Source organism: Rhipicephalus microplus, chromosome 7 (genome assembly GCF_043290135.1).
Source record: "Rhipicephalus microplus isolate Deutch F79 chromosome 7, USDA_Rmic, whole genome shotgun sequence".
Lineage (NCBI taxonomy): Eukaryota > Metazoa > Arthropoda > Arachnida > Ixodida > Ixodidae > Rhipicephalus > Rhipicephalus microplus.
The window spans coordinates 3,035,724-3,063,121 of NC_134706.1; the positions used below are offsets into that span (position 1 = coordinate 3,035,724).

At 46.0% G+C, this 27,398-nt stretch overlaps 1 protein-coding gene across 6 annotated transcripts in view; it reads left to right on the top strand.

Annotated features, from left to right (window-relative positions):
- Positions 1-27,398, top strand: part of LOC119179440 (uncharacterized) — a 169,595-nt gene that overhangs the window by 81,078 nt on the left and 61,119 nt on the right. For 2 of the 6 annotated variants that reach the window (XM_075868474.1, XM_075868481.1), the window contains exon 1: positions 4,155-4,440. The exons of 3 other annotated variants lie outside the window; for them this stretch is intronic. The gene's annotated coding sequence lies outside the window, so the exon portion shown is untranslated. Of the gene's footprint in view, positions 1-4,154; positions 4,441-27,398 lie in introns of those variants that run through there. One more of the 6 variants, XM_075868475.1, reaches the window with a different exon arrangement.

Below are 27,398 nucleotides of genomic sequence, written 5' to 3' on the forward strand. Positions count from 1 at the left end.
CGGCGTGGGCGCCGCCTTCACTCACCGTATGTGTACGTATCTATATACGTACACATACCCACCTTATCTCTCGGTGGGGAGTATCGTACGTCTTGGCTGGCCTAGGGCTTTCGCCGGAATGATTCTGATGTAGTTTCCGGGCGCACAAAGGTTGCTGCAATTTTACAGTCTGTTTGCGAAAAGAGCACGCTTTAGCGAAGTAACATCTGAGACGCTTATTCCCCTTCATATGTACCTGCGAATACGTTTCGTGCCTAATTTGTGCGAGCGAAATGCGGGGCACGTTTAAATCTGCTTGCCATTCTGCGCGTGACCTTCCAATTTGTTGTTATCGCGTTCATTGCTTCGCCTTTGCGGCAAAGCTGTGAATTTTTTTTATCTCATCAGCTTTCTGTTTCCCTCTCGTACGTTTTCCTTTTCTGTAAATCCAGTCAGTTACCCTTTATGACCAACGGGCATCCTACCTACGTGCCCGGTCTATGTGCATTTATTCTTGATTTCAACTATGAGAGCCTTAACCCTGGTTTGTTCCCTTGCTCACCCTTCCCTCTTGTCTCTTAAGGTTACACCTATCATTTTTCTTTCCATCACTCGCTGCGTCCTCTTCAGTTTAAGCTGAACCATGGATCTTTGTTTGCCTCCTGCTTTATGCTCCGTAGGTAAGTACCGGCAAGATGCAGCTGTTATATACCTTTCTCTTGAGGATTAGTGGCAGACTACACCAGTCACGATTTGAGAGTGCTTGCTGAATTTGCTCTACCCCACTCTTATTCTTCTAGTTACTTCAATCTCGTTGTTCGGCTCCGCGGTTATTACCTGTCCTATGTAAAGATGTTCCTTTACAACTTCCAGCGACTCTCCACCTATCGCAAAGTGCTGTTTTCTGTCGAGACTGTTGCGCATTACTTTAGTGTTGTGCATATTAATTTCAGACCTGCTTTTCTGCTTTCCATGTCCAGTTCTGTAATTATGAGCTGTAATTTGTCCCCTGAGTTACTCATCTAGGCAATGCCATCAGCGAGTTGCAGGCTACTAAGATACTCTCCATTAACCCTTATCCCTTATTTTTACCAATCCATGGACCGGAAAATTTCCTGTAAACACGCGGTGTTTATAGCATTGGGGAGATCGTGTCACACCGAGAGCTTTAACTTTAGGCTTAACGCACGTTTACAGCATGAACTGCACTTAACACCGCGACTTTCTACGCGTGCTCAAGTGAGCTCAGTTGAGCAAGCTGATAAAATTTACGAGCTCATCATTGGTCCGCAAAAAGTTCACGCACATCCTCGTCAAGTTTCATTATCCAAAACGGCCTTTCTACGTTTGCGGGACAATGCATTGAATCCTTCCGCCTTCGGCTACAAATTCGGTGTTTGCGGTTCTACGGGACGGCGAGACACGAACAACGCAAAAAGCGATATTTCTAAGAAACATACTCTCTCGCTAATCCAACCGAAGAGCGAATATTTTTTTGTAGCTATAGCCATTCCACGGTGAACCTAGTTTTCCTCGAGTTTCGCTTGACAATTTTTCGCCGTCTGAAGCCGTGTGCCATAAAAATGCTCGAATACGAAGCTGCCGATTATCTTGCGCTGTTTTGCGGCTGGTGCGAAGCTTGTCCGTCATCTTGTCGGCTTCTCGGTTTGTGATGATAAGCGATGCTCGCCTAGCACTATTTGCGATAACCATGGTTAGGAGACTAACTGTTGATAGGCCTGTCATGTATATATTTATAGCTTCTCGTATCCGTGGGTAATTGTAATTTTAGTCAACTTAATCATGGTTGAAGTTGTCCGTGTGTCGGATATAAAACCATTGGGAAGAATAATATCCATAACGGCAGAGGATTGTGTGTTGCGATAAGATTAGCATATTTAAAGGAACTGCTAGGCGTTCGCTGACAAAAGCCAGAGGTGATTCAATATTGCTGAAAAATGTCCTTGTGCCGCGGTTAGTATAAAAGTATGTTCCTGATAATTGTGTAAAATAATTACAATAATAACAGCAATGTACATGCTTTAGCCCTGTTATACTTTGTCATGCATAAAATACAGCGAAAAAATTCTACAAGCATGAAGCAAGTGCTGACTGCTTGAAACATCGTTATAATTATGATTTACTTCCACAAACGACACTTGTATGATGCGATGAACAAAAAAAAATATGCTCCACTGAAAATTGTGGTGTATGGTACTGGGATATTAGCGTTGATATTCAACAACGTTGAAGAAGCTACCAGGTTATGTTGGGTCTAGGAACCCCAGTGACCAAAGGACAACGGAAAAGACGCAACTGTGGTGTCAGCAATGGCGGATCTAGAGGGGTAGGCCGGGGTAGTAAAGGTAAAGCCCCTCTCCCCCGCGAAGTTAGTCTCAGCACCCCCCTTCCCTTCGGGGCTTGCTCCCCCTTCTATCACGGAGTAGGCCAATCAGTGTGACCTTTGTGAGCACAAATTGACAGTATTTATTCGGTGGTGATGTTTTTGTGATGATAGTAAAACTGCTAAAAAATAAGAGCCCCCCCCCCCCCTCCCCAAACTCCTTGGTATTACTTCAAGGACCACCCTCTCCCCCCAACGCCCTTAAATGAGTGGCTCGATCCACCCCTGAATACCAAAGGCAGTTGTTCAACTGAAATCATCAACTGAAATAAACTGTCAAATGCCGGGATCTTTGCGAATAGATAATATTTGCTAAAAGATATCTATAGCGGCGCACACCGGTGTGCCAATGTTCGGTTCTCGTCGTTTAAAATATGGCCGCGGCCGAGATTAGACTTTTTGGCATCCGCGTCAGTGTGTTCATGCGTTTGTTTGTATATGTACTTGTACACCTATACACATGAGTATTCAAAAATTTCGGTAGGACGGGTGATGGTTGTGCCTTCCTTTTGTGTGCGTGCATTATCCGGTGCCGCGTTGTTATTCCTTGCATATTTGCGCTACTATATTTTTATCTTGTGAAATGCTTTAACTGATTGACCCCTCCCCTGGCCTTTATGTAATGATGACATGAATTTACAAAATTTTTGGATTCTTACATTAAATAAATGTAACAATTTCAAGAAATTTAAAACTAGAAACTAGCACTGTGGTGTCTGGGAATGCATACATAGAATATATCATGATTACTGCAATCTTTACACACTCTGTTTTGATGTCAAGGGGGTGGCTTCTTAATAACGTGTCATAGAAGTGTGACGTCACAGGTAGACAATAACTGATGACATACTAACGGCAAACCTGTCGCGGTGCACGTAAACAAAGATGATTGAAATAAGTCCAGTGACCGTGAGATATAGGCTGCATACAGGACGCAGAGCTAGCAAACTATCTGGCTTGCGTGTACCCTGCCACGAAAACATTAAAATCAAACTAAAATATTTTATGCATGTTATCCGACTCTGGTGTTGATAACGTTGACACTGCGCACGCTAGAAACTAGAATTGTCCATTCGGCGATGTCTTCCCATCTTAAGGGTCCGATAAGTTATGGTGAATCCGTCACCCCAGTACGTCACTGCAGGGGTTGTGTTGTCTACCGATTCGTTCTCTTCCGCTTCCGGCTGTGCTCTGCTTCTTCCGGTTATTCTTTCTGGTGCTCGACCTCGTCGTCTCTGTCCACTGCTTGACGCAGGTCGCGGGTTCGATTCCCGGCTGCGGCGGCTGCATTTCCGATGGAGGCGGAAATGTTGTAGGCCCGTGTACTCAGATTTGGGTGAACGTTAAAGAACCCCAGGTGGTCAAAATTTTCGGAGCCCTCCACTACGACGTCTCTCATAATCAAATGGTGGTTTTGGGACGTTAAACCCCACTAATCATGTCCACTGCTTGACCAGCCCGTCAAGTGGGCTTCCCCGCATGGCTCGCGAGAAGGAAGGAAGGTCTGGGTCGCCGGCGGCGAAGGCATTGACCGTCATCCGACACCGCAAACGCGCTCCCTTTCAAACTCGCCGCTGCGTCGCGCGCTCGCCCAGGAAGTTACCGGTCCGGGTTACGTTCGCCAATCGGAAGCGGCTCGCGACAGCCAATCGCGTAGCCCTGTTCGAAGACGAGGGCGAGGAGGAAACCACCTGTCGGAAAGGAGGTAAGCGCGCGGCGGTTTTTTATAAAACGGGCATCGGCGGCATCGCTGTGTGCGGAAAAAACAGGCGCGCGTGGTGTACACACCACCGGAACAGGCGAGGCAGGGAAGCCCACCCTACAGACACACGGTGTCGATGAAAAAGGAAGAGTGCCTACGCGCAGAACCAATACGAGATGACAATGACTTTAGCCAGTAAGATTCGCGTTTGACGTGTGTGCTTGCAGCGTGAGTGGACGTGTGAAGTGCGGGCAACGGAGATCGTCGAGGGGAGACGACTCGGTATTACTCAGCGACGTCACGTGACAGAAGAGAGCAGTGCCGAAACGTCATCAGCGGCGAAGCGTCGTCAAAGGTTGGTGGTACTTTATATTTTAAAGTACATTGTCACAATTACCAAACGTACGTCGTGGCACCGCTGTTTGTCGTTTCGTGTATTCATTTCGTTCCCGTTCTTTCTGCCCCATGCCTTCTTTTTTTTTTTTGAAACAGTGAGACAACTAGCTCATCAGTAAGTCATTTTACATAGCTCGTTCGCGTTCATCTCATTCATATTTGAATGTGTCAAATTTTTTTGCTTAATAAGCTATCTTTGTCCAAAATGGTTTACCTGTGACCAATTGGCTTCGTTTTTCTATATCACCCAGAGCAATATTATTTACCGCATATATTCATTTTTGTATATATTTGCACTCCTTCTTTTTGCCTCTAAATTATTGTAGATGTTTCAAAACGTTTAGATGCATACGCACCTTTGCGCAATGCCTCTAGGGGCCAGTAAAACTCTTTTGAGTGTAGGTAAATATATAAACTACTGTTATAATCTTTTACTGTAATCGTCAAGTACGTGTAGGTACGGTTCCACAGGGATCGACTCGTGTAAGCATACTATCCTTGCAGGAGTGTGGAGCTAAAGTTTGCGACATCCTTGCACAATGGGACATCGGTGAAAAGGAGATGATACTTTCGTTCATGTCCGCACCTAAATATATAAAGGTGTTTCAAAACGCACCACTGTATGTTACGTTGTTTTATTACTACAGATAATGCACACAAAAAATGCAAATAAGTTCGTCCTGCCAGCACTATGGCAGCAACCTGGTCAGCTCAATCGGTAGAGCGATTGCCACGCAAAGGCGTTGATCACTGGTTCGATTTCTGAACCAAGACGACTATTTCGTCGATCAAGCTTTCTTTATGAGAAATTCACATAAGTTTCCCCGCAGCTTAGCGCTGAGAGAGAGTGCAATATAATTTTTACTTCTTGATCATAAAAACTGAAATTATAAATGGAATTTTCAAATAACATTTAAGGCATTACCCACCGTATCCGCGATATGACTCTTGTACATAAAATGGAGGTGCCAGGGTTAGTTTCGACGAAGTGTTCTTTAAAGTGCATATAAATCCAGGCACACGAGTACTTTCCTGCGTTTCACCTCCATCTAAATACGACCGCCTGGGCCCGGATTTGAACTCACGTCGTCGTTAGGCTTAGCAAAAAAAAAAAAAATGAACGCTCACAATCCGCTCGACGTAAGGGAGAAGCATGCGTATTCAGAAGGTTTTTTAACGTTAGTTCTCTCTGGTGTAGTGAGCATTCAAATAAAAAATATTAATGGGATGTCTAAAATTTGTTATAAACGATATTTCCGTATAAGTGACAGCGTCATATGTTCACTGCAGTGCTGGAAGATGCAACGACGCTCGGTCGTCCACTTCCATGTTATTACTTCAAAGTTATAAATGTTCTGTTTTCACAGAAGGGCAACAAAGTTATGGTATAAAACATGAACTATGGATATTTGATTTCAAAATGGCTCATCTACTTGGCAAAGACTCGGGTGAAAGATTGACCTTCGATCCGTCAGTGTAGGTTGGCACAGCCCCTAAGAGGCGTTCCGCAAGAAAAAAAAAGAGAAGAAAACGTGGACAGTCGTCGCCTCTCGGGGCCGCATTGATCACGCATAAGCAGCCGATTACTTCGCCTGACGCCGCTTTTATCTGTTCACCGTCTTATTATATGTATATTTTTTCCTACCGTGTCACACGAAGACGTACTTCAAGTGAGGATGACTTTCGCCGCTCGCTACCGTGTTTCAAAACCACGAGTCACGTATCTGTCATGTGTCAGCGACAAATGGACGTTCGAGGAAAATTGAGATATCCAGTCTTTTTCATGGAGCCCCTTCCAAGAAGCTTATGAAACCGCGCCATACACGAGTTTGTGAAAGCTGGATGGCAAGGGGTTTGCCGCGGAGCTGCGGATATTCGCACTTGGGTATGCAAGATTCCGATCAACAAAATCTAGAATGAAGACTTATGATTCGTAGACTTACGGTTCGAGGCGACTTCAACATTCTTGCCGATTTGGTGGCACACATTTAAGGGTGACGAACATCTAAGGGTGATCGTTTAAGGGCGATATTGTGGGGTGACCTATAACACCATCTTACCAGGGTGTTTAGCATACGCATTTCTGGATTACTGGGGTGCATCGTGTTTCTTTTCTTTTTTTTTTGCGAATTTGTTTCGCGCTCGCTCATTCTCTTAGTGTCGCTATTCTGAAATCTGGGTGGTTCGTTTTCGTTGTTTTTTTTTTTGTTAGCTCGATAGTTTGCTTGGTTTTTTTTGGGTCGCCTTCATATATGTGAGTTCTCTTTTGCTCAAGCTGCAATGGCTGAACTGCTGTGACGTTACGCTGCTAAGAAGGCGAGGGTGTGGCTTTCCGTCCGAGGCGGCCGCGTTTCGACGGTGGTGAAATGAAAGACGGCTCGTGTATTTAGATTTGGATCTTTGGAGCGTATTCTTGACCCTGCCAACTGACAGCTACGGGTAACTCTAAAACCGAGCCATCGTCTACTGGATTGTGTGACAATCCATTAGGCACGGAACTCCACAGGACGTTCCACAATCGCGAAATCAAACACTAAGAGCTTCATCGCTGGTCAAATTCGGACGCGACGCTTGCCTGTAATGCATCGGCAATAGGCCCGTAGCCAGCAACTCTTTTTTTCGGGGAAGAAGGGGGAGCAGAGAGGCTCATTTGTGGAAGAGCTTAAGTAACACCTATTTCTGTTTTTTTTTTCTCGCGGTAAAATACCCTATTCTATCCAAATTTCAAGGTGGGGGCCTCATCAGCACTAAAGTTTTCGTCTTCGATTCCTCTCAGTGGTATTGTGTGACACTTTCGATTTCTTAACAGTGAAGCTGATCAAGCCGGCTGTACAAACTTTGGTTTCAAAAAAAAAAAAAAAAACTCTCGAGGCGCCTTACGCTGCATATAGCAACCGCTATTACCACAGCAGCGCCACTGTCACATTGCGAGACCCAGGTGGTAACGAAATGTCATGTAGCTAGTCCCGTCACATTTTAGCAAGACTAGCCACATGGCACGTGATGCTCACGTGAGTGATGGGACACTGTCACTCACGTGATACCAGTGTCCCGTGGCCAGTCAGGTGACTGTAGTGTCATGTGGCACTAGTCACGTCACGACCAAGTGCACATAGCATCCTCGTATTCATAACCTTGCATAATATGGAAAACACCACGACCGGCTATCGATACCGATCAGCTCCGTTGTGTATGTAGCCTTGCGCCACTGGTGCAAGCTACGCTATTTTTTTTCTAATTTGAGGAAGTTTGTGCACACAGGCTTGGTATCTGTGTAGGTGAAAGTGCTTAAAAGAAATCGGACGCCTTGCTCGTTAAGGGCTGATGGTCTGCGTTCACCGATCGCGTTAAAAGCAGTAGCGCGATGGAGAGTGTTGGGGCGATGGAGAGTAGCGCGATGGAGAGTGACGCAATTTTTAATGGATCTCTTCTCTATTTAAAAATACGAGTAGTAGTGCGCTGGCTGTTGGTTGGCGCCGTGGTTGTAACAAAAAAAAAAGAAGTAATCGACCTTGCTTTTTTATAGCAGCGGCATCGTGCTCAGCGTAAAAAAAAAAAAAAAAAAAGATCGCGTCAACAGCAGCGCGAACATTGGTTTAGGTTCGAATGACCCGGTATTGTCTAGATAAAGCTCTGGTGGAATTCGAGTTAGCGTGTAACGGCACAATAGACAGCCTTTATATAAGTTCGTGCATATGTTGGTATACGTCTGCGAGTATAGATATGCATGCTAGCTAAAAAAAAAAGTGGAACCCTCCTCAAGTGCTCCCTCCAACTGTCTACGCCCGTGCTTTATCTATCCCACAACCTTTCCAAATTGTGTAAACTCACTTGGTGGAGTATAAACATTGGGCGTAGTACCAGAGAGAGAGAGTAAAAATACACCCTTCGAAGTCGTCATTCTCCTTCCCAGCTAGCGTGCGTGCCGGTTCCCTCTAATCACTCTCCCTCTCCCATTGTTCGCGCTATCTCTCGCAATTACGGACATTCTTCACTGGACGCAATACATGCGGTTCGCGTGATTGTTCGCGCCGTAGCGTTCCCTCCCGCTGTGCCCGACCTTATACGAGACGAGAGGAGGCAGACGCCTTCAGGGAACCTTCGCAGACCTATAGCTCTCGGCGTGTAAACACCGCTAACGTAATCACTTCCTCCTGAGCTTCTCGGCGTATAAGCAGAGCCACGAAGACCACGGCAGGGTCGCCAGCGCCCTGCAGAAAGCCACAAGGCATCGAGGAGGAATTCACGTGCGACTCGTGCAATCAAAAGAAAAGCTAGTATGTGCATTCAGGATTATGAAGTAGCAGGATTATTACGCGTGGTTTTATACTGCGGCGTGGCATTTCCCTTCCCTTTCTTCTTGTTTTTCTTGAAAAACTTGCGGCGGCTTTTATATTCTCGGCGCTGCTCAATCAATTCCAGTCATATCGCGTGAGTAAAACAAAAAAAAAAAACATCAGCGGCACGCGTATTTCTCAATTTAAGATGCAGATCTGTTAAGGGGGCACTGAAAAACAATTATTAACGTAAAAGCGACACTTTTATTGCCTCACATGTGTCATTGGCTTTGCAAACGTGACCCAAAAAAGAAAAAAGTAAATAAGAAAAGAAAGATAAAAAAGAAAGTTAAGGCAGCTGCCCCACCTGAATGAAGCGCAGAGCTGGACAGCTTTCATGGTTTCTCTTCGGTTTTTTTTTCTTTTCTCATCTCTTTTATGCCTTTTCTTTTTTTTCCATTTCACTTTATTTATTTCTCTTGCTCTTTATATCTTCTTTCTATTTGTTCCCTCTTTTCCTGTTTCGCTCTTGCTTCCTTTGTTTTCCAGTTTCTATGCGAGGTTTTCCCTGCGTTACGCCATCAAAGCGCTCCCAGAACAAGAGAAAGAAGACTTCTCCTCGACGCGCGCTCAATAAGCTGCACAGGGAGCGTTACGGCGAGCGACGACGACAGCGCACGACACAGCCCCTTCGCACTTGAACAGCGAGCGCGCTCCTTAAAGGCGCACCGGTCACGAGCGCACTTGTTGTAGCCGCTTTACAGTAACTGATGCTCCCTTGATCGGGGCTTTTGCAGCGATATAATCTATTATCGAGCTGGGTTGTCGTTTTACGGTCCCATTGAATGTATGACTGTAGCGATTGAAGTGTTGCGCTGCTAAGCACGTAAATTGGAGTGCCATTTCGGGTGGAAGGAAACGGTTAAGAGGGAGTGTTACTCCGTGTGATAAAACGAGGTTAAAAACAGTAACTGATGAGGTACACTCAAGCCAAGTTCGCTATCCCTACTTTTCTCCAATGGGGCTAGGAGCCCTGAAAGTTTCGCGCGCAAGACTGCGCAGGCTTCGCGTACCAAAACCACGATATGATTACGAGGGCCACCGTGGTGAGGGTTTAATTTCTACAACGCGTGTTCTAGCTCTTCAACGTGCTGTTAAATCTCAAGCGCTCGAGTGTTCAAAACATGCCCCCCTCATCGAAATGCAGCCTTCGTGGCCTGGAGTTTACTAGAGGAGTTAAAAGAGGACAGACAGCTTGCCGAACGTCCGCTGTCAATCTGCAGACAACTCCCTTTATAACGTCCGTGCACCGATACACCGTGGCTCCCCCGATATACCTTCATTGTATTCTTCTTAGTCTTTTCTTTTGTGCTTGAACCGGCATGGCACAGTCCAGCCATTACGATGTCCTTACTCTCTCGGACTTGGATAGCCGCCCATGTTTGAAAGCGTGCATCCGAAGTTCCGCTTATTCGATGACCGTAGCTACAAGCATCTTCGTTCGTAAGGGGCTGTCGACAGCTCCAAAATAGATTAGACCACGTAAGGCAGTCTATCACGGCCGGAAAATCTTTTACGCCCAAGTTCTTTTTTTTCGACACTTTATTTACGTGTTTCTCGGGAAACGAAGGTCCTTCTTTATTGCTTTTTTTTTTCTGAGGCAATACGAGGTTTTAGAGGACAAGCTTCCTACCTCACGCTATACGAGCTCGCGTTTGTGAAACGCATTGATGTTTCGTAATGTCCGGCATGCTTCCATGTGTTTACAAACCTTAATCCGCTATTCTTCCATTCATTTGATTTTCCTGGATCGCCATGACACGTGGTAGAGTGCCTAACTTATTCAATACTTCTCTTATACCGTATAGTGTGAGCATTGGTATACACGTCATGCTAAGGTTTTCTTGCCCCTTAGCATCATCATCATCCTGAATACGCCCACTGGAGGGCAAAGGCCACTCCCATGATTCGCCAATCAACCCGGTCTTGTGCTTTCTGCTGCCACGTTATATCCGCGAACTTTTTTATCTCATTAGCCCACCCAACTTTCTGTCTCCCCTTCGTGCGTTTGCCTTCTCTGGGAATCCAGTCAGTTAGCCTTAATTGCCAGTAGTTATCCTGCCTGCGTGCTACGTGCCCGGCCCAAGTCTTCTTTGTATAGTTAGTTTATAATGAATTTTGTATATACACAATAATATTTGCTATACCCACCTCAAAATATATTTATATATGCATATTGATAATTGCTACATTCACCCTTGTAGTCAGTTTTGTATACGCACTTTTATATTCGCATCAAGCAAAATGATGACGTCACTGCTCACCCAAAAGAATGAATGACTCAGACATAGTTATGAAGGAATTGCTGATTTTACTTTCGCTTTCATTACCATGCCGCGATTACGCATGCCACTGACGCAGTCTTCCGGTGCGGACATCTCAAACTCAGCGTGAACCCTGGTAAGATGCTCTTTAGCTGTGTAGCAGCCCATACACACTGCTGTTTATTTCTTTCTTTTGCTATAAAGTCAGTGTCAACAAGAAAGTGAACACAAAAGAAACTGCGTTTGAGAAACCCTCTTGCCGCTATGCAACCTGAATCTTTCTGGATTGATGTGTCGGCCTTGTTTTGTAAACCCGCTCTGTGCCCGAAATCTGCATTCGTGATATCAGCATCGCAACTGACCGCGCACGCCAGGCTACTTGTTTGATGACTGGCCACCGACTTCGGAAATTTGCGGGCCACGGTGCGTAGTATGGAAGCTGACGTCCGGATGTTTACCTCATTGGTGACGTAACACAATAAAAACTGCGTCAGGCACTAGGCGTTATCGCGAATACGTGCGAAGACGACGAACGGTGATACGAAACACAAAACAAAAGAAATACCTTGCAAAGCGGGATATATCACAAATACCAGCGGGGATGCATGTTTTTAACGCGCTCCGTTGGGCATTGAGGGAGTGTTCTTTCGAATGTAAATTCACACCACGTTGTGCGTGCTCCGTGACAGCTAGGCGTCCCGTCGGGACCGGGAAGCTGGAAAGATAAACAATGTAGAAATAAAATAAAAACGAGAGAAAGTGAGCATTTTCATCGGCTGAGCCTTTGGTTTCGTGTTGACCGCCGAAAACTACGCATTTAGAAGACAAGCACGCACATGAATGACAACCCCCCTTCCGACCTTTCATCCTTCCTTCTACTTTAACTAGATAGAGTAGAAACTTCAATTCCGTGAATCGCGGCGTTTTTACGTCTCGTATTCCCGGTGCTGCGCTCATGACTTCTTCCTTCGCTTCTAACGCTTCTATAGTCTGGCCTGCCTCTCCCCCCTCTCTCTCTCTCTGACTTCATCGGCTGCTTTCTTGGCGGCGAAAGCCCACGTACGTTGCAGAAAGCGAAAGTCTCGTCTTCCTATCCGGCAAAAGGAAATAACGCGAGATGAAAAAGAAAATGAATAATAACAAGAAAAAGCAGATCCGCAGGAGCTGACGTCCCCCGCTTCTGGCTGTCCGTCTCCTGGAAGAGAAAACAGACGGCAACTTGCAGACGACGCGTGCACGGGGCCAGTAATCCCTGGCTCGGCTCGGTTTGATGCCGCCTATTACGCTACGATTATTCCTGTCATCTTGTCGGCCGCTGTGGGAGTAGGTATGGTTCGTGCGTTGCCGCGTGGCGAAGGACGGGGAGAGAGTCGGGCGTTTCCTCTACGTTACCTCACTCTCTTTCTTGGCTTCTTCTTCTTCTTTAATCTATTTTCTGTTCTCCTTCACCCTGTGTCATCCTTTTCCGTGGCCGTCGTTTGCATCGGGCCGAGCGCGCGTGTGTGTCAAGAGGGGTCTGGGACATCTTGCGCGCGCATTTTCTTTTCCTCGGAAACGTCGTTCGTGTCTTTTTTTTTTACGTTATCTTACTGCACTTTCGGGTAATGTCTTCGCTAGAAGTATAGAGGAATGGATAGCACTATACCTCACTATTCGCGGAAGCATGTTGATTCACTGAGCAGGACCAAAAGAAAGAGGCATGTTTCTTTTAGTTACGTGCATGACTGGTAGCGCTGCAAACAATTACAGGTACACTAAAGTGAAATTATGAATCTACTTAGATCGGTCATTTATTCCTCAAATACTCTACTCGCGCTAGTTTCAGTCATAAGTTTGTAAAGTCCGAACCCTTACATGCCTCGTCAAATGCGATAACTGACCGATGGCGGCGTTAACACGGGTGATGCAAGAAATCATCACCATACGTTGAAATCACGACAATGTTACAGATCACTAGAAATCGGGACGTCATCATGAAGTCACATAACATAGTCCATGACGTTATCGCATGACGTAATCGCCTGGTCAACGGTGACTCCAATCTTGGAAAAAGTGCAAAACCACGCTTTCATAGGGGAAAGGGGGGGGGGGGTCATGGGAGAACCAATACATTGACTGAAAAGAAAGTCATCACAGGCGATTGCATTAGAGACTCTGTGAGCTCATTTCTCAAATAGAAAATTACGGCGTAACTTTCACTTTCGAATTTCGCGCTGTGACGTCACGAATAATGAAAACTTTTCCAGCATGCAGGCCATGTTGGCTGAACATTTCCTGAAACTTGGTACTGTGAGTTTCCATCCGCATCATAGCACATTGTACTTTGCTTTTACGTATAAAAAGCTACTTAAGGTCTAGTAGAATCCGTGAATATTTATGACGTCATGACGTTTGGTGCGGGATCTTCAAGGTGCCTCCGCCACCTGTTTTTTCTTATTTCGCGTTTCCTAGCTTCGTCTTCTCGCCAAAGGGGGGTTCTTTCAATATTGTTAAAGGGTAATTTACCAAGTCGGGAAGCAGCGTTTTCCTCCTTACGGTTCCATTAGGAGAAAAAAAGAAAGTGCGTGGGTTCAGTGGCGCTTAAATAACCCTGAAAAGTTGGCGGCGTAAAAGGCTGTGCAGCGATCCTTTAATACACTGCATGCGTCAGTCCCGCCACTGCAACATTCCTAATAGCGTAGCATTCTTGGCTCAGCGGAACTTGTCTCTTGCCTCCTCATTAAGAAGAGATTCGCTTGCGATGTCACAGAAGTGGTTCGTAAAACTCGTGAAGACTGCTTTTGACGGTGCGTCCAGTGGTGCGTGGGTCGCTTCTACTTCGACGCATCCACTAAGGTTATACCACGCTTCATTTAGCAGTTCTTCCCGGCGTGTCTGACGTACGCAGATGGGCAAGTATTCTCGCTCGAAAATTCGGCGGCCGAAATTCCAACCCGCGACCTTCCTGTCAGTGGTCGAGCAGCGTAACCACAGTTACACTGTGGCGAGAATGCTATAGTGAAGGAGAAACCAGAACTCCGAGTGCTTCAGCTTTGGCGGGTGGCCCGAAATTCTTCGTTTCTTCTTAGACAGCAAGAAATAACGCGAAGACAGCATCGCTCATTTCGCTTCATGGCGAGCATTATGAGCGCGACTCGCGGCACGTCACACCGTCGCCTCCCGACAGTCCACGGTGTGTCTGACGAACGAATCTCCTTGACTCCGTTTCTGTCTTCCTTATTGCGGTAACGATCGGTGCGCCACTGCGCTGAGGGATTCTGCTTACCTCTTTGGTTTATGCGGATGGCCTTAATTCCGCCTATCGGCAAGCATATGATGACGCTTCATTACACGTGATTTGATCGCATCTTGTTCCTTTCGGAAGAGAAAACTGATTAGCTTCTCCACTCAAGCATATACGAAGTCGTCATTCTGAATGGTAAAATTGTGACATTGAACACAATTTTCTCTTCCAATTTTTATTTTACGTAGCCCATGAACAGACACGTACAATGAAGAGAGGCAAAGACTGACAGATACAATAAAAAAAAACAGGTTATAGCTACAAAATATACGGGCATAAGAGTCGTACGTCTTTCATAATCGCATTTGATTGTATTACAGTGGCTGAGCTCATTCTTTACACTCCTTACAGTAGCTACACTCGGCGACAACTCTTCTTGGCATTGGAGCGAAGGCTATAAAGCCAAAGCACGTGCATCCTACCGCCAGAGAATGCAGTTCTACAATAGCACCCATACTTTGAACGTGAAATACAAAAATTCCTCCTTTATTTTCTTCGTATAGCTATTTGAGACAGGGCACAACTCACACCAGCGAAATATTCGTATTTAAATTTATTCGTTGGAACTTCGTGTTTTTGAACCGGCGACAAAGTCCCGCCTTTTCACGTGTACCGCAAACGCTGAGCGGCGTCTGCGTCTATACGTGAAACGCTGATGGTGCGCCCCCGTCACTTTCCACAGCTTTACGAGACGCGCGCCAAAGCGCACTACTTCGCGTAGTGTTGCATGTGGAGAAGCTCCGCCTCCGTAGCTTTCCCTTCAGTGCCAAGAAAAATTGTTGCATTTTTTTAGATGTTAAACACTTCTAGTCTTATGTCATCATTGTCGTCGCATTTCTCACGTCGTGAGCATTGATGTTACTAGAGTAGATTAGCTGATTCTCCGTATTCACACTAAGCAATAACAAAAAATTGTATGCGTGACCCTCCTAGGGGAGTCCTGACTGAGCATGCATAAGAATCTTTTAAAGAGATAGGTATGACTCTCTTTTGGTTCTAATTACTCTCCTAAGAGAGTATCATGAACTCCAAAGAGAGTTGATGTGCCTGTTTATTGAGCCATACGCCTGGAAGGCCTGGACTTTTGTGCCGCATATTTGTATCCAAATACAAAAGAAGGAGAATAGTTCAAAAAGGTCATTTTCTGTATTGTACACAACTTATGAAATCGACATAGATTCAAGCCTAGGGAAGCGTGGGGGATATTACCTGTGGTTTTCAAACTGTATCGTAATGACTCTCACATAAATTGAAAGGAGTAAAAAGTGGGCTAAAAATCACGTGTTCTATCGGTGAGATCCGAACCCGCCACTTTCCAATTACGCGTCCGATGCCCTATCATTAGAACTACGATGGCGGTTGCTCCCTCGTCCACCTTCGTACTTATGTACGCTGAATACTTGGGAGTGTTAGCCGACGCCCCAAGCGGTGAGTTTGGAACACTTTCTTTATATATTTTTTTCTTAGCCAGAGGGCGTCACTGGCCACGTCATTCGCCCGATGTGGCGGCTGATCAATAAACACTCGCACGCTTAGGTATCAGATCCGCCAGGTCGTAGCCCTCGATATGAAAGTACAAAAGGGGTAATTGTTTGAAGAGCTCCTTTTGCGTATTTTAGAGTCGACATACGAATGAGTCAAACCGTTTTATACTTCGTGGTTTGCTTGATACGAGCACCTTATATCACCTGGCCTTTTTCTTCTGGATGTTTTTGTTTTTGGGTTAGATAAAAAGGTCACATGATAGTCAGCACGCTTGCGTCTCAGCTCTTTGTGTCAAGTTGCGTGTGCGCTGTTTTAAGAATGTGTTCCTAGCGGCCCGATCGGCTTCGCTGGTACTTTTACCTGCTTACATTTGCGCACATTCAGCCGCGATTTGTCTTCCGTGTCACATTTCAGACAATATGTGGCGTTTTACGTCTCAAAGCCGCCATATGATTACGAGGGACGCTGTAGTGGAGAACTCCGGAAATTTTGAACCCCTGGGGTTCTTTAACGTGCACTGACATCGTACAGTATATACGGGCCTTTACCATTCGTAATAATGAAGCGACCACAGACGTAGTGGCTGCTCTTATCAGTACCAGATAACGTTCGTTTACGTGCACTCTATTTAGGAGCTGTCCTTCGCCCACGATACTGTTTCAGCGCCTTCTTAGGCAACAAAAAGTGAGTGCTCTTGGTTACTTTTGTTACAGATAATTGGGGACAAGGAGATTCAATACTACTTCTCTTTTTCTTTTTCGAACCCGAAGGATATGAGTAATGGACACAAAATGGCGACTCGTGATAAGGATGTTGCAAAGATGATTCAGGAGATTGGAAGAAAAAAATTGTGGTATTACTGTTTGGTGAAGCTTGTCTCGGAAGAGCATTTAATTATCTGATGGATGAGACCAAATTAATTAATTAATTATTTAATTAATGTGGTGCTATTGTACGGTTTCGATTGACTGACAGGCTGTCACACGGCGAGCTCGTTGTGCGAGCTGACTGTGAAGTTACCGAAAATTTAAAATCACGTGATAGAAAAAAAAAAAGGAGAAACGGTGTCGAGAGCACGCAAACGGCACGTCGCCTCGCGGTTGGTTCTGATGGTTTGGCGAAAATTACACTTGAATCCAAATGCTCCAACAAAACAGGCTTATGTAGCGCTTGTTGTCTAGTGCACCAACGCCAATCAGCATCACCCGTGTTAGCGCTACTGCTTTCGCTGTACGACTGGAACTGCGTCGGAATTCCCGTGACCCGACGGTACCGCCTCGACTCTCAAGGCAAGATGGTAAGCCGGATCTCTTCGACGACAGCGCTAATCGATGTTGACACGATACTGTTTGATGTTCTCTCTTGACACGTGCAACATTCTAGAAAGTGTTCCTCTTACTTTTATTTCCTTCGTTTTTACGCATTGCTTAACGTGATTGACACGCATGTTCCTGACTAGCATTTTATTACATTATTATTTAGTTAAAATTTAGTGCGAGGTATATATATTTCAGTTCGATAAGACTATAGTGCAAACACCGCTGGAAATAGCCCTGCACTGTCTCTTTTAGTCTCAAACGCTCAAGAAGTGTAGTCTTCCTATCCCGAAACAGCGTGTCTCTGTTTCCTAAAAAAAAAGTTACCAATGCAACTCCGTAACTTAAATCGGTGGAAGTCATCAGCTCGAGTGATTATATGGCTAAAGACTATAGCCACACTTTTTCTTCAGCTGGCTTTGTGCAGCATTGTTCGGTCTGCCCGTTTTAAAATGTTGTCCTAATGACACTAACATGGCTTTACAAGCATGTCAAATGTTTTCTTGGAAACTTACACCACTGAACGTAGAGCCACCAGAGCTTGTGAACACGTGCTTCTCTACGTCAATCTTCTCGTATAAGCTCCACTGTGTCGCAACACTGCGGTTCATTTTAATATATTATATTTAACTCTGCTGACACAGCTGTTTCATGGACTCGATGTCTCACGGTACAGTTCGCACCGGACGGATGCATTGTTGGAGGAAACGCTTGCGTGAACGGAGTGTTCGGATCGCACTAACTTGCATACGTATACGAGTAATTGGGAGGTTTCACTTTTTTTTTGTCACACCAGTGCCGTGCATGGACATTGTTTCCTTATCCGCTTTTTGTTAGAGGGCCGGCAATATCAATGGTGCTCACTTTAGTGTTCCTCTTAACAGTGGACCGCCCCGCCGTGGAGTTAGGTGTAGTGGCTAAGTAAACTTAGCTGCTGACCCTCAGGTCGCAAGATCTCATTCCGGCTGCGGCGACTGCAATTTCAATGAATGCGAAAATGTTGTAGGCCCATATGCTCAGATTCGGGTGCACGCTAAAGAACCCAAGGTGGTCTAAATTTCTAGAGCCCTCCATTACGCCGTCTCTCGTAACCATATGGTAGTTTTGGGACGTTAAACTCCAAATATCAATCATTAACAGTAGACTGCACTGCGCCTGCCATCATCGTGTAGCAATACGTATCGCTGCGATGACTCATAACTCTAAACGGTACCTGCGCCATGTTGTATTTCATCTGTTGGGGGCAAGCATTGCCTTGTGCCCCCCCTCCCTCCCCACCACAAAAAAGAAAAAACTAGAAATGGCAGCGGCGGCCACTATAATTGTAGGGAGATCGAAGCGGAGAAGGAAGGGGTGGAGAGTTGTAGCTTCGGAAGGTGCCTATAACAACTGACGTCATCGAAGCGACCTGTTTGAAGACCGGACCCTTGGCAAGTCCATCCTCCCCCCTTCTTCTCCTCCGTAAAAAAAGAAACAGAGGGTAGGGGTGAGGTGTGAGTGGTAGTGACGGAATGTGTCGTTACCACCTGACGTCATGGAAGGCCTGTCGTTCGAAGCTACCGGGCTCTCGAATACCCCCCGGTATTCTGTTTCTACCATCCCACAGACGACGGCAGTGATTGGGTCTGTTACGCGTGACGAAAGCCCGAAAAGAAATGCCGCCAACTTCGCCGTATAACCCTCTCGTTCCTTCCTCAACGGAATACCGTGCCCAATTTCGAACTACCCCGCAGGCCGGATGCTCTGGGACTTGCCGCTAAGGTCTCGGACAGTCGAGAGACAAAAAGAAAGGCAGTGGCTGCTGCTTGCATGCTCCGTGCGCGTACGGGTTTTTGTCTCGATTACGGGGTCTGATTCTGCGGGCTGCCATTCCCGCCTTTGTCGATGCTGCGTCGAGATCCGCCTCAGCACGCGCGCGACAGTCTGTCACGGCTCGTTCCGTGCGGGGAAACGTGAGGGGTGACGTTGCCCAATGCGCCGCGCACGCTAAGGAAGACCCACGATGGGCGGGAGACGACACGACCCGTGTCTGTACGTACATGCGTGTGTGCGTACTTACCTGCGCGCACATAGCGTACCTACACGGCAGGCAGGAGAGGGTTGAGAAAAGAATCACTGCGCTGCCACGCACACAGGTTTGACTATATCCGGCGCACAGTTCATGTAAATCTTATGGGTGATAGAACGATTATAGAATTTCTAGGCTAAGAATTTATATAATGTACGTGCGCTCCCCATGCGGTGAGACGCTGAAATTGAGTTACGATTATGAACAAGGCTCCGAGATGTTACCAAGGTAATAAGGAAATAAATGATCTGAAAAGAAGCTCCTTCCCTGTTCCAGATAATTAAAAAGTAGCTCTAATTTGCATAAGCCGAGAGTTTATGGCCGAAAACTTATATAGTTATTGCAGATACGAAATAATTTTAAATATCTTGAGGAGAGCAAATATGCGCAAATCTGAACGAAAGAGCATATTTAGTCTTTTAGTGCTTCTGTCGTGCAATATTAGATGTTTCAACGGGGCTCCTCGCATCACATTACCGCTGTGTAGGGCATTTTCCCGAAGTATTTTCAAGTGCTGACGTAGGTCTGTGTTAAAGGGGCCCTGCAACACTTTTCGAGCATGGCCAGAAAACGCTGCTGATCGGTGGTAGAGGCTTCCGACAACACGCGAGCGAAATATTGTAGCGCAGCACGTGGCCTGCAATCCACAATAAATTATCAAAGTCAGCTGAAAATTGCTTTCTCTTCTCTCAACAAAGCACGGAATAAGCCCAAAAATAACTCGTATTCAGCCCATCTATCAGCCATTGGCTTATTAGAACATGACGCGCTCGGTTGTTACCGAGATCGCCGCGAGAGGCCATCACAGCCCCGTATTCGAAGAAAAAAAGAAAAAAAGTGCTCAAGGTCACGAGGTGCGCATGACGTTTCTTGTTCGGCCCTGCCATCCCTCCCTGCTTAGCTCCCGCGCTTTCGTCAGGACGAGAAAAGAGTGAATGTGATTGCAGCGTTTGACAAACCTTTGTAACTCCGCTCGTACTGGACGTATTTTTAAAGTTTTTGCGGCATTGAATTCGTGAGGCTATACGCTTTTCTAGTGAATTAATTCTATGGTTACGCAAAAAAGTGTTTCGGGGCCCCTTTAAAACACCTTTACAGGCCACACAAAAACTCTGAGCTCCTATTGAAAATTTGTATGATTTATTTGCATCTATTTTGAATTTTCGCCAACAGAAAACCGTGGGCACCGACACCTAAGTTTATGAGAACTGAACTGTTTCACGCTATTGTTAACATTATATGCATGTTCGAGACAATGACGGTAATAATGCGACAACTTACAAATAAACAGGAGTTTTTATTTTTACCGCAGTACGTAGCAGCAACACCCTACTGCAATTCGGACGTTGCGTGAAAAAGCATCATCATCATCAGCCTGACAACGTCCACTGCAGGACCAAGGTCTCTCCCATGTTCCGCCAGTCAACTCGGTCCTGTCCTTGATGCTGCCAATTTGTACCCGCAAACTTCTTAATCTCATCTGCCCCCCTAACCTTCTGTCTCCCACTAACGCGCTTGCCTTCTCTGGGAATCCAGTTAGTTGCCCTTAATGACCAGTGGTTATCCTGTCTACGCGCTACACGCCCGGCCCATGTCCATTTCCTCTTCTTGATTTCAACTATGATATCCTTAACCCCCATTTGTTCCCTAATCCACTCTGTTCTCTTCTTGTCTCTTAAGGTTACACCTACCATTTTTCTTTCCATTGCTCGCTGCGTCATCCTCAGTTTAAGCTGAACCCTCTTTGTAAGTCTCCAGGTTTTTGCTTCATAGCTAAGTACCGGCAAGATGCACCTGTTATATTCCTTCCTCTGGAGGGATAGTGGAAATCTACCTGTCATGATTTGAGAGTGCTTGCCAAATGTGCTCCACTTCATTGTTATTCTTCTAGTTACTTCAATCTCATGGTTCGGCTCCGCGGTTATTACCTGCCCTACGTAGACATAGTCTTTTACACCTTGAAGTGCACTATTACCTATCTCGAAGCGCTGCTCTCTTCCGAGGTTGTTGTATATTACTTTCGTTTTCTGCAGATTAATTTTAAGACCCACCTTTCTGCTCTCCTTGTCTAACTCCGTAATCATGAGTTGCAATTCGTCCCCCGAGTTACTCAGCAATGCAATGTCATTGGCGAAGCGCAGGTTACTAAGGTACTCTCCATTAACTCTTATCCCTAACTGTTCCCTCTCTAGGCCTCTGAAACCCTCCTGTAAGCACGCGGTAAATAGCATTGGGGAGATTGTATCTCTCTGCCTTACACCCTTCTCGATTGGTATTCTGTTACTTTCTTTATGAAGCAATATGGTAGCAGTTGATCTCCTGTAGATCTCTTCCAGGATGTTTATATATACTTCATCGGCGCCCTGATTCCACAGTGTCTGCATGACTTCTGATATTTCTACTGAATCAAACGCCTTTATATGAGCCCACAGTACGGCCATGGCGTTTCCGGTTATAGCGAGTCCCGCGGGTGCACGCGGAAGTTCACGGACGTGGCCCCTTTCGGCGCCGCCTCTTCGTTCGATTTCGTTTTCATCGCTGGCAAGTGGGAATCGATTCCGTGACCGTCGCGGCAGATGCTCGATCGAGCGTGCGCCAGGGGACAGCTGCGTCGGTTCCCCCGAGACGCTCTCGGCACGTTTGGAACGCAAACAAGTTCGTTCGCCAACCATGTGCACACACCCTTGCGACAGTCACCCGTCAACGCAATATAGAAAAATCGGCATACAAAAAAAAAAAAACAACGTCCATATACATTCGTACAACATGAAAAAGTTATAGGACGGGGAAACAGTGAACAGGACCACACAAATGTTGACTATAAACTTACAGGGCGCACTGCGCAAGAATTAAGTAAAAGACCGACAAGAACTCATCTGTGCGTGCACAAGTGTTGAACCGCGCGCCACCTGTCCATCCGGCACACGTGGGGATCCACGTAAGTGCGTGTTTCGGCGCCTTTCCTTCTTCTTATGATAACTAGCTACCAACTGACCAAGCTTATTGCAGTACGTAATACCACATCAATGTCGATTGTGGTGCGTCTCAAAACCATATGCGCTTATAAGAGAAAGCACTCCAGAAGTTCCGTTTTTTTTTAACGCACACCTAAATTTACGTACACGGGCCTCAAACGCCTCCACCTCCACCAAAAATGCGGCAGAGATTCGATTTCGCAACCTTGAGGTCAGAGGTTGAGCATAAGACCAGCATGGAAGGTTGACTCGCTCAGGTTTCTGCCGTTTCATCATACAATTGAAGTCCATCCGACATGACAGCCCACTATCGTGTGTTTGTGTACAGACTCGGTTAACCTCTTGTACTGACAGCTGTCCTCGTTGTAGACTATACCATTCCTGGTTCGCCGATATAAGAAGGCGCCAAGTGGGCGTGGCTCGATAACTTGTCATCCGGTCTATCCTCGAGGGACGGCTTCATTCGAGCAAAGTATAGCCTGACAGCTTCTTCCTCCGACTTCACGACGTTCGTGACGCCGCCAACACGGAAAAAGTGTCAATTACACGTTAGTGTATCGTTGATACCATGCTGAAGAGAAACGCTTTGTTCGGGCTAAGACACTTACAGGCCGCCTCTTCTTCCGTGATGAACAAATAACGATTCAGTAATGCAGGGGTTGACGAAGACATCAGTGATGACAACGCACGTGATGCCTGGAAATGTGTATCGAGAGGTGCGGAAGCACGGAGAAGCCTAGTTCTGATTGTACACCTCAGTTGGCCAGTCATATAGTTATATGACAACTTCGTTCGAGAGGGCACGCGTGGCATCTTGAACGCGATTGGTTGTTTGGCTGTTAGCGGTATTGAATAACGGGCGATGTCCAACTGTTGCGGGCCGGAAGAGCGACACAATGGTTGTTGTACTAAGTGAAACAACATAGGTACAAAGGCTTTCTTTGTGATCGCACCGGACTTCATGAAACCACCGGAAGTTATAAAAGAATGCTTGCTTCGACCGGCAGCTACGCGCATGCGCACTGCGTACGATGCCATAAGCACGACGCATGCAGGCAGGAACACTTTCGGAACAGGGGCAGTCACGAAATTGTGGCGAGTCATCGTGGCTTCGGGCATACACTCCAACGGCCAACAGTTTCATTCAAACAGTTTCACCCTAACAGTGAGTGGATATTCACTGAGTGTTTATACATTCGTAGCATCACCCGGAGTGTACAGCGAGTGTGAAGCTCTTTCTCGCTCTCTATGCCCACTTCATGTGGACGACTATCTGGCCATTGAAAGTGGACTGATCCTGGAGGCAGTGAAACGTGAACAACACACATGTTCGACATAGCATTGACGAGTAGATTTCACCTATCAGTGTTTTCATCAGCCTAGTATCAGCAAGTCTACGGGATGGTTCGATTTCAAACGGAACTGGCTACAAGCGTAGCTGGCTAACATTCCCAGGCCCTACGCACACAGAGAGAAATATTCGACGAAGTTGTCGGGAAGCACCTTCTATTTTATCTCAATACTCCTTTTCACGGATTATATGGTACGTGCAAGCCACAGTAACGAAAATAAAAAGAAAAGTCACATAGAAGAGTGCCTATAGAAAGTGTTCATGCTAGTTCATTGACGTGAAACGATATACAATATACAATTCTGTCTCGCTACCGTATACAGTTGACATAAAACGCAATCACAGGAACACCGCACCACTTGTTAGCCGAACTGAATGATACTCTCTCTCTCTGCCGATGCTTTAACGTTGTAGATAAGTAGCACTGACATAATTGTTGCTTAAATTTGTAACACCACACTGAGATCGATCGATCAGCGGACGAATTCATCAGTGTATAATCGCAGTGCGAATGGAAAGCGTTGGACGTGGCGGCTGCCAAAAGGCGCGCGCGCCAATCTGACCCGGTAGGGGAGGGCTGAAAGGGACACCACACCTTGGAAGGCCGCCACAGTGAAAGGGCTAACGGCCTTGGTTTCTCCCGCCACTCACGAGGAAAGCCTGCGCGGACTAACAGAAAAAAAAAAAAAAAATGACGGAGACCCCTCCTCTCGGCTGTCGCCGCATCTCAGGTATAGCGTCGATGCGGCACACGAAATGCCGGGGTTCACGCATGGCAAGGCCGTCGCTTGCTGCTTTCTTTCGAAGTTGCGCAGTTTGAAGCAGACGTTTACGTGTCCCCCGAATGATGCTGCGGATGTGAATATTGCAGCAAGTGTGCTTTTTCGAACCGGCTGTCTGCATAGGACGACGAAGGTGCCTCACCGAGTTGAACTATATACCGCATTTACTACTACCGCATAGTACCAGTTCCGTCCAATGATAGCTTCTGGCATGAACGAATAAACTTTGTTCAATCGCCGGCAGTTTCTTTCGAAGGAGGCAGCAGGAAGGTTTAGCCCTCGTCCCATCCCACCCTTCATCAATGATGATGGTGGTGTGACGGCTTGAGCCCTTGGATCCGGGCGACATCTTTGGCTTACCGGAGGCTTCTGGCATTTCCCCGCTGCAAACACCCACTGCGATCTTCTTGTGATCAGCTCGACTGCTGATGCAGAGGTCGCGGGATTGAATCCCAGCCACGATTCCCACATTTTCACGGAAGCAAAGTATCTGTCAGACCCACGAACTATAGATATAGGCGCACGCGAAACTTGAGGGGCCCTCCACTATGGCGTCTCCCATTATCATATTGTGGTTTTGGGACGTTGAAGCAAAGCAGTTATGATTACTAATGCGTGTGTATGAGAGGGGAAAGGGGCGATGTGGGAGGGGGGGAGGGGCTGCTCGACACGAAGCTACGCGTATTCATAATGACCTGTTATTGTTCTCATGAAGATGGAAAAAGATTACTGATTTCCTCGAACAAAAAAAAAAAGGCGCCATTGCTGCAAGAAGCGTACTTCCCTTTTCGTCGTAGCAGAAAAATGAGCTCTATATTTAGGTCTAATTTCTCGGTCTCATTTCTATGCAGCTTATCATTTCGTCACCACTGTCTTTTTATCTAGGATATTTCGTCATTACGAAACTATTGCAAGGTGCGAAACCACACAAATAAGCGCGTGGCCACGGGTGACGCGTTTCCAAAATTACGCGCGAGTGTAGGTGCGAGAATAACGTCACTCCTAAGAAGGTTAAGGATGTCGTGGCGTCGCTTTCTTTAACGCGGAAGCGCACCGGTGGGCATCAGTTGTGGTTCCGGCTTTCGTGTTAGGTGCGAATCACTTTAGGGCTTGTCGGCGTCCCGTGTCGTCACGGTGGGATATAGTCGCAGTCCATTATGCATATGAATGGTATATGCGCCACAATGGGTAAATCTAACCAGTCGTGCACCTGTTCACTGAAGATGAGGATCTCAACGAATAGCCGATGACCTCAGTGGAACGCCATTCCCTACATGCCCGGTTTCAGGTTTGAAACCACATCTCTCCCAAAACACTGCCTGATTCGCCCCCTCCTCGTGGAACTGAAACACCTTTTGCTACCTGCTTCGCTCCTGCACAGTTTTTTTTTTGTAATTTAACCAGCCCTGAATCGCTGGTCCTGGTCCCTGTTTTAGGGCAAGACAAGAATTTATAAGGCCAAAAAGTTTCCCATGAGAACATTTCACATAATTGTGATGTTGTAAATCGTAAAACAACAAGCGAAAAATCTAACAGGTGGTTTTCTGCATTCGCCTAAGACAATTCTAAGGTAAAAGCTTTTTTTCAGTCGATGTGTTCATCCTTGCCGATTCCCAGCGAAAGCTGTTCAGCGCCTGATTCGCCGTTTGTGACGTCCGACGTGGAACTGTTATGTCAGATTTACTCTCCTCTTCCGAGACTCGTTTTCTCTCTCCCTTCTTCAGTGTAGTCTGCCGAGGCGCAGCCCTGGCGGGCCTCCCTGCTTTTATTCTAATCTCTCTTGTGCTGCACCTCTCTTGGTTCTGTACCATTTCCGTGATCGACTGACCATCACGAAGCGATGACTTTACGTCAAACTAATGACTATGGAGCCCTGATGGAATAATTTCTCTAAATTGACTGAATATTTTATTTTAGCGTCACTTTAACAAGCAGCAACCAAGATAGAGAAAAAGAAATACATCATCCTCGAAGTGTACGATGCAAAACTTGCTACGCGTTGTCACGAGTAATTCTCGAAGATTTTTCCGCGTTTCGCTACGTCTTGAAAGGTTGCACGATCGACGGCTGGAAAACGACGCGGGACGGAGGCGGTCGCAGCGCGTATTATTCCGGAGATGTGATAATGAGTGGTCCCCAAGCACCCTCGGGCGGTGATGGCCTGTCGACGGACGGACTTGCTTGTCACCTTTCCACATGGCGTGTGGTGCCGACTGGGCGGCACAGAAAGACTGCCAATTGCGCGAAATGTCCTACAGCCGATCTGAAACCGTTCCTGGGACACAAAATAGCACCGCTTCTCCTCAAAACAAATGTTGAGTTAATAATAATAATTGTTGCGGTGTAACGTCCCAAAAGCGCAATATAAATATGAGAGGCGCCGTAGAAGAGGGCTGCGGAAGTTTCTTTCTTTCTTTCTTTCTTTGTTTGTTTCTTTCTTTCTTTTTTTCTTCTTTCTTTCTTTCTTTTTCCTTCTTTCTTTCTTTTTTTCTTTCTTTATTCCTTTCTTCCTTTCTCTTTTCCTTTATTCCTTTTTCTTTCTTTCTTTTTCTTTATTTCTTTCTTTATACTTTATTTAGAGCAATTACAAAATTGTCTTAGGAGACACGGCAAAAAGGCAAACACTGCCTTACTGGGCCGTGCCACCCATACAGCAGCAGCAGAAAACGACATTTACAAATATAAAATGGTACATGAAAATCAAATACGACACTTCAGATCAATAATACAGTCATATAGCACTAAAAAAAAGAAAAGAAAACATAAGTGCAATTATAACAGAAATATGCACGCACAACTCCAGAGCAAAAAAAAAAAAATTGCATTGGCTCGCAATCCCCATGTGGGAAGAGAAAGAAGAAAGAAAATAAAAATAGTACATAACAATGATACAGAACCAAGTTATTTTTTATTTGCTTTAGTCTTCTGAAACTATTAATTATTTTATTGTGTTTTGATAGGCTTGCTTCCCAATTCCGGATTTGAAGAGATTTATGGTAAAGCTATACCCATTGAGGAGATCAGGAATTTGAACCGCAAGTTTTTGTTCCCCGTAA